Raw genomic sequence first — 8,061 nt, forward strand, 5'->3', positions numbered from 1 at the left:
TTATGTCTCAGTTTTCTGACTTGACTCATTCCCTCAGGAACTGACTCAAACTCAACAAACTCAAAAGGCTCCGGTGAGTAAACCAGAAGGTTAACGCGTGACTTGCTCATGACCTCTGTCACTGCCAGGAGGAGGACGACGGTTGAATCACCCTGACTTGTGCGTTCGTTTTTCTCCCTGTGGGAAAACTCGACAACATGATCATACCTCAGTCTGTGGGTTTGAGGACATTTCACCAAATTTATATGCAACCTGTTCCGTGTGTATAAGGAACACAAAGTTACATTCTGCTCTTTTCCAGCAAGGGATAATGAGCTTGAGCTGCACTCAGTGTGTGCTGGGCCCCCGGGAACCCAAGTCTCATGTGAGTTCAAATAATCCAACTGCCCCTCATTTTTGTTTGTGAAATGGGGATGGGGACACCTATTTCTCACAGTGGTTGTGGGGTAAATAAGGGAGTCATTTCGCACCAGCAGGGGTCCTGCCACCAGTTCCCTGTCCCCTTGTGTCCACCAATCGACCCGGCAGGAAGGGCCTGAGGATGCAGACAAGGCTTCTGCTGCCCGGCACCCATCCCAAGTTCACCGCGTTTCTACCTAAGCTGTGTTACTGGCAGCTAATCCACCTAACACTGAGACATAACCAGCTTTTCAAAAGTTGAGCCAAACATTAAAATTTCTCAGTTGTGACTGCCTGTTTACCACCCCTCCCCACAGTTCAGAACACTACGCTTAATTGTCTCGTCTTAGCAAGTCATTAAATATGAATTTGCTCAAGTCCTTATTTCTCTTCTCCCCTCAGCCTTCCTGGAGATTTTATCTGAATTACTGATTTGCTTTCCTTCATTAAAGTCTGACTAGTTTGTCTTTTGTTTTGCTAACGTGTACAGCAGGTGGGCCTGTGGATTCTGCGCCTGAACACCAGCTGTGTCCGTCTTGCTCTCCCTCACAGAAGAGATCTGGTAATAAGACAGGTCCAAGCAGTACAGTGGGTCTAAATGAGCCACTTTTGAGCGGGTTGAACAATTGGTGTCTTAGCCTGGGTTCCCTGAAAGAAAAGAAGGAGACAGTCTTCGGGGCAGGTAGTTTGCATGTTGGCAGGACCTGTCAGCCCAGGGACAGGAGTGAAGGACCAAGAGGAGAAGCAGAGAAGGAGCGAGAGGCAATGCACGTTGCCATGCCAGCCACTGCTCCAATGGAAGGTGCTCCATCGAGACGGGTTCTTTTCCGTGGCAGAGCCTCCATTACAACAAGGCCTCCATCCGCAGCAGGGGCTCCATCTGTGGTATTTTGGGAAGAGCTTCCCGACACAGGGCTCCAAACTGTCCTCCCCAGGTGAGGTTGGATGTTTTTATCCATTGGCTCTACCCCTTATAACAGGACCTCACAGGACTACGTCATCGGTTGTAATGTAGGGCAGCAGGTATATGAGCACCTCACCTGTTCTCATGAGGACCTCAGCTGTCTCGTGTTCTAGCACCAGGAGCTGGGACAGGAGGCAAGAAGCCAGGCACGGTTACTGGTGGGGCAGCAGCCCGAAGCTGGCAGAACTTTCCTGGAAGTATAAGGATTGGTGTAGAGAGCCCTGGAGAGAAAATTGCCGTCTATACCATCAGTCACTTCATTTTCTATTTCTAATCTAATTTCACAAATGGCACAACCCTTTTCAAGCCTTATATTGGATGCTACTCATTTCCAATGAAGGGTAGAAGGAAAATGAAAAGTGATTCCCAGAGCTATTTAATGACACTCTGGGTGCTGTCAGTTATTTCAGAGAACATTGTAAAACTCTCCACAATAATTCGAACCTGTGGTTAAGAACACCATCGCACACATTTAAGAGGAGTATTGACTCGGGGAGGAACGCAGGTTAAGTCAAGTAGCGGCGAGATGTCCCCGCCCATAACGCCTTAGGACAGTTTGCTTAAAGCACAGAGCCGCACTGAAGCTGTCCCATGGATGGCAGTGACTGCCTGAAAAGCTTTGCCCTGACTGCATAGGGAGTTGGGTGACTTCCAACACTAGATGAGGGAGGCGGTGGACAGAATGGATGCTGCCTTACACAATAGAACAAGGGAGCCGGGGACAATCATTTCCTCTGACAATGCAGGAATCCGTGGTCAGCTTCTGAAGTGGCTTGAATGTGATTCAAAAGGAGCATTTATATATCTTCCCAGCGTAACAAGTAATTTAGAGTCTAAATTTAAATGTGCAAAGTCCTAGAGGGAGGGAGGTGATTCATATACTTATCACATTTTGGCTAATTGTGTTTTTGAACAGCAGGAGGAAGTATGTAAAGGACAGGTGTCTTCAGAAATCAATTGCTGGGCTCCCTTAAAAGTCACACCCCTGGTAACTGACAGGAAGAGGTTTATATTCAGATCTTGGAGAAAACATGACCTTCACCATGTAAGTTAAAGAATGAACATCGTGCAAGTCCCTCAGGAGAAACAGACCTTTAGGCCACGGAAGCATGAGCTTCTCACTGTATAAACTATAGATGATGTCCTATTCTGAGGATGTTTTCAGAAAAAGAGCAAGACATTAGGAGAGCGTGGCAGGATATTTGTCTGAAAAGAGATGGTCAAAAGCCTTAAAACAAACAAACAAAACTTTAAAATGAGTTATAATTTCTGGAGGAGAATAGGCTGTGTGGTATTTGTCTATGCTATTTCTAATTCAAGACCATGTAAAGTTGGGCCAAGTTGATAACCTGGATGACACAGTGGAGTATGAGTGGGGCCTGAGAAAGAGAACGGCAGGAGGGGATGGCCATGGAGAGAATGTTTCAGGGCAGTGGGCAGGTGTGAATTGAAGACAGAATCCTGGAGGTGGGACAGACACTGGAAAGGACCATTTATAAGACTAGTCATCTGTAGACAGTATGGGTAGCAACACAGAAGATAAAGTATCGAGAGAGGACTAGACAAGGTCAAGGCATTAAGAAACAAAGGCAATTTAGAAATGTATTTCAGAGGCTGCAGCACTGTATTGACAAAAAGGTTATGCTGCAGGCACATTTGTAGGATGAGGGATTTAGTTGCGAATCTATGGACATATTTGGCTGCAGCTCAATAAAAATGATTAAGGATAAGCAAAGAAAGCCATGATTTTACTCTCCCCCTCCAATAATGACTGAGAAGTTTAACCTTTGCAGTTCTGGAATTAAAGATACGGCAAAAAAGTTCAGGCTAAGCTTGACAATAATAGAAAAAGTAAGATTGGGGAGGGAGATGATAGATAGATAGATGATTGATAGATAAATAGATAGATAGATAGATATAGATAGATAGATGAGAGAGAGAGAGAGAGAGAGAGAGAGAGAGAGAGAATAGATATAGATAGATCGTTGATACATACAGATGCTGCTCTGGGAGGCACCCATAGAAAGCCAGCCTACCAAAATGTTTATAAAGTGATCAACTTCCTTCTAGAAATTCTCATGAAAAATTTAAAACAATAAATTTTAAAAATATCAAATGCTTTAAAATTGACTTGGGAACAGGGGGTGGAAGGGAATGCAGACCACATGGAAGACAAATTCCAGCTAAGAAACACAAGAGAAATTAGAGGTTGTCAGCTTCCAGTAAGCAAATAAAATGATGCATAGAAAGGATCGTAAACTTTCCCTTAAGTGCCAAAGGAGAGTGTCACCTTCAGACATAACACAATTTCCGTGTTTCCCCAAAAATACGACCTAGCCGGACCATCAGCTCTAATCCATCTTTTGGAGCAAAAATTAATATAAGACCCAGTCTTATACTACTCCAACTGGCGCCCAGGCATACAGTCGGCCTGTCCAGGGATACAGCGCTGTGCTTATGTTACCACCACTGCAACGATAATTACCACCCACGCCTCCTATGCAGCTCCGTCTGACCTGGCACTCAGCCTGCCTACCCAGCAGCTTATGGTCAATAGCTGGCAGCCACTGCACCTGCAAGACCACAGGATGGTAACAAACCCACTGAGACTAGTCAACCTCAATCTAGCACAGGGAGTTACAACCAGCCCAGCCTGGGCTATAGACAGAGCAACTACAGTTATCCCCAGGTACCTGGGAGCTACCCCATGCAGCCAGTCATGGCACCACCACCTGACCCTCCTACAAGCTACTCCTCTACACAGCCGACTAGTTATGATCAGAGCAGTTACTCTCAGCTGAACACCTACAGGCAGCTGAGAGACAGACTATGGACAGCAGAGTAGCTATGGTCCACAAAGCAGTGATGGCAGCAGCTCCCCACTAGTTACCTCCCCAAACCAGATCCTACAGCCAGGCTGCAAGTCAATATAGCCAACAGAGCTACAGGCAGCAGAATTCATCCCGACAGGACCACCCTCGTAGCATGGGTGTTATGGGCAGGAGTCTGGAGGATTTTCCGGACCAGGAGAGAACCGGAGCATGAGTGGCCCTGATAACCGGGGCAGGGGAAGAGGGGGCTTGATCACGGAGACATGAGCAGAGGTGGGCGGGGAGGCGGACGTGATGGAATGGGCAGCGCTGGAGAGTGAGATGGCTTCAGTAAGCTCGTGGACCCATGGACCAAGGACCAGGTCTTGAGCTAGGCCCACCTGTCCATCCAGATGAAGGCTCTGACAACAGTGCGATTTATGTGCAAGAATTAAATGACAACGTGACTATGGATCATCGGGCAGACTTTTTAAAGCAGTGTGGAATGGGCAAGATGCACAGGAGAACTGGACACTCCATGATCTATATCTACTTGGACAAGGAAACAGGACAGCCCAAAGGTGATGCTACAGCGTCCCACGAAGACCCGCCGACTGCCGAGGCTGCTGTGGAATGGTCTGATGGGAAAGATTTTCAAGGGAGCAAACTTAAAGTTTCTCTTGCTCAGGAGAAGCCTCCAATGAAGAGCATGTGGGGGCAAAGGGATACCACCGCCACTTTGTGGACGTCCCGGGGGCCCAGGAGGTACTGGGGGACCCGTGGGTCACATGGGAGGCCATGGAGGAGACAGCGGAGGCTTCCCCCACAGAGGGCCCTGGGATTCCCGAGGGAAACCCTTTGGAAGAGAAAATGTCCAGCACTGAGCTGGAGACTGGCAGTGCCCCAATTTGGGGTGTGGAAACCAGAACTTCACCTGGAGAACAGAATGCAACCAGTGTAAGGCCCCAGAGCCTGAAGGCTCCTCCTGCCACCCTTTCAACTGCTGTGTGGTGACTGAAGCAGAGGTGGCCCTGGTGGCACGAGGGGAGAAAGACGTGGCCTCATGGACAAGATGGTGCCAGTGGAATGTTCAGAGGTGGCCGTGGTGGAGACAGAGGTGGCTTCCGTGATGGCTGGGGCATGGGCTGAGGTAGCTTTGGCGAGATGGCCCTGGGGATCCCCCTGGACATTTGATGGAACAGATGGAAGGAAGAAGAGGCGGGCGTGGAGGACCTGGAAAACTGGATAAAGGTGAGCACTGTCAGGAACGCAAAGAACGGTCCTACTAGACGCAGAGATCGCGCAGAGCTGCACTGACTACCAGATTTCTTTTTTAAACCAGAAAATGTTTTAAACACATAATTTCATACTGATAATGTTGGCCACAGCATTATGATTATTCCTTGTCTGTACTTTAGTGTTTTTCACCATTTGTGAAGAAATATTATAACGAGTTAAATGGTTAAAAAAAAAAAATGGAAATAATGAAGAAATCCAAAATCGTTACTTCAGGATTTTTATGGCTTGAATTGTGCTTCTCCAATAAAAGCTATATTGGTGCCTAGGCCCTAGTACCTCAAAATGTGACCTCATTTGGAGAAAGGGCCTTTACAGAGGTAATCAAGTTAAAATAATGTCATTTGGGTGGGCCTTACTTAATCCAATAAGACTGGTGTCCTTATAAATAGGAGACATATGGACAAAGACACACATAGGGAGAAAGCCATCTGAAGGGTAGAGTGGCATTGTCACAGTGAAGGGACACGAGAGGTAGCAGGCAAACCACCAGAAGCCAGGAGAGAGGCATGGACAGATTCTCCACACAGCTCCAAGGAGAAGTGTGATTTCAGACTTCTAGAACAAAGACAATAAATTTCTGCTTAAGCCCTTCAGTTTGTGGTACTTTGTCAGAGAAAATAATATGAATAAACATGGAATTCAACATGTTTCCTAATTGACAAACCATAAAGATGTCAATTTTCTACAAATTAATTAATAATTTTAACAAAATTACAACTAAAACTACACTGGGAATTTTCTGAAACTTGAAAAAATGATATAAAGTGTTATCTGTAAAAAGGTAAAGCATTAGAAAAGTGGATAGTTTGGGAGGGATAATAAATGATGGCAGGCTTGTCCTATTATATAACAAAACATTTTAAGGTTTAGTGATTAAAATATGGTACAAATGTAGGATTTGTTCAAATATTTCTTATTGCAAGTAACAGAAAACTAGTTCAAACTAGCTTAAACAGTAATGAAAATGTTACTGTTTCATATAAATGAAAGATGACAGCCAGCTTCTGGTGATGTTTTATCTAGAAATTCATGATGACATCAGGGAGACAGCTCTGTTTCTCAGTGGCTCTCTCTTCTGCCTTCTTCCTCGGTCAGCATCATCCTTGGACTGCCTTCTCTCACTATGGCAAAATGACTGTGTGAACTGCCAGAGCTTAGTGCTTGTCATTCACATCTAACAAGACAGAGAGATTCATTTCCAAGGCGATGTTTCACATCATGCCCCTCATCCATCAAAGAAAAGCCCCACACTTGCTTCTAATGGACCATCCTGTCAACTAGCTACCCCAGTAACAATCACAAGGTCAAGGATATTGATAACCATCTTTGAACTACATAAAAGGTTTTTCTTATGCAAGTATAATTGGAACTATAACAAAAGGAAATAATAGGGAAGAAAAAAAAATGATAGAATTCCAGTAACACAATCTCTGAAAAAGACTTTTTAATAACAAATTCAATTATTTCAATAGATTGAGGGCTATTCACATTTTTAATCCATCTCGTCAATGTGGTATGTGTTGTTTAGGAATCTGTCCATTTCATTTTAGAAAAACTTTAATTTGTTAAACTTATTGCCATATAGTTTTTCATTATCCTTTTAATATCTGTCATATCTGTAATGACATTCTCTTTTATTCTTGATATTAGTTAGTCATGCTTTCTCTCTTTTTATTTATGTTCAATCAGTATTGCTATTGGTTTATCAACTTTATTTTTCCTTTCAAAGAATCAATTTTGGTGTATTAATCTTCTCTTTTTATTTGTTTTTATTTTATTGATTTTAGCTCACATTTTTCTTATTTCCTTCTATTTATTTGGGTTTAATTTCTTTTTTTAAAAAAAATTCAAACTTCTAAATATAAAAATCTACACAATTGATTTTAAACCTTTCCTTTTTACTAATATGAACATTTTAAGCTATAAATTTGCCTCTATATATTGCTTTAGCTACATCCTATAAATATTGATGTGTTCAAGTTTAATTATCATTCTTTTTGAAATATTTTCTATATTTTTATATTTTTGCTTTTGAGAGTTTTTATTTCTACTGGCAAATGTTGGGGGGGCAAGGCTGACAATAATAGCAAACATAAGAAAGTGGCAAAGTCCTTAAAATCCTGGTCCCTGGTCTCTAGCTCTTAACTGATTTTTGGCCTTTAATTTTTATAATAGGATTGGGAAGAAACGAGGTCATTAATCCTATCTCCTCACCCCACACCAAAGTAAAACTTTAACCATGGTCTTGCTGATTTCTTTTTTCATAATGGTCCCTTTATCCAGTATTACAGCCAATGGTGAAATTCAAACCAAGTGCACAATGACTGACTTTTTTATGAACCTTGAACCTGGATGACTCGGTTGCCCTGAAAAGCTAATACTTTAACCTTTTTGGTACTGCCTCAGAGAAGTCATAGGAATCTTATAATAACCAGCATGAGATTCATAAGGGATAATAAACATAAAATCTAAATATTCTCTTTTACAACCATAGAGAATAAAGTAGAAACAAATTAAACTATCAGAATTACAGAGAAAATGCAATATTTTAGATTTGCTTAATGAGGTAATGATTCACAAGTTAAGGCA

At 43.1% G+C, this 8,061-nt stretch overlaps 1 pseudogene; it reads left to right on the forward strand.

Annotated features, from left to right (window-relative positions):
- The first annotated feature begins 4,055 nt into the window (after nt 1-4,055).
- Nucleotides 4,056-5,462, forward strand: LOC117018649 (RNA-binding protein EWS-like; annotated as a pseudogene).
- The last annotated feature ends 2,599 nt before the right edge of the window (nt 5,463-8,061 follow it).

This window comes from Rhinolophus ferrumequinum, chromosome 27 (genome assembly GCF_004115265.2).
Source record: "Rhinolophus ferrumequinum isolate MPI-CBG mRhiFer1 chromosome 27, mRhiFer1_v1.p, whole genome shotgun sequence".
Taxonomy (NCBI): domain Eukaryota; kingdom Metazoa; phylum Chordata; class Mammalia; order Chiroptera; family Rhinolophidae; genus Rhinolophus; species Rhinolophus ferrumequinum.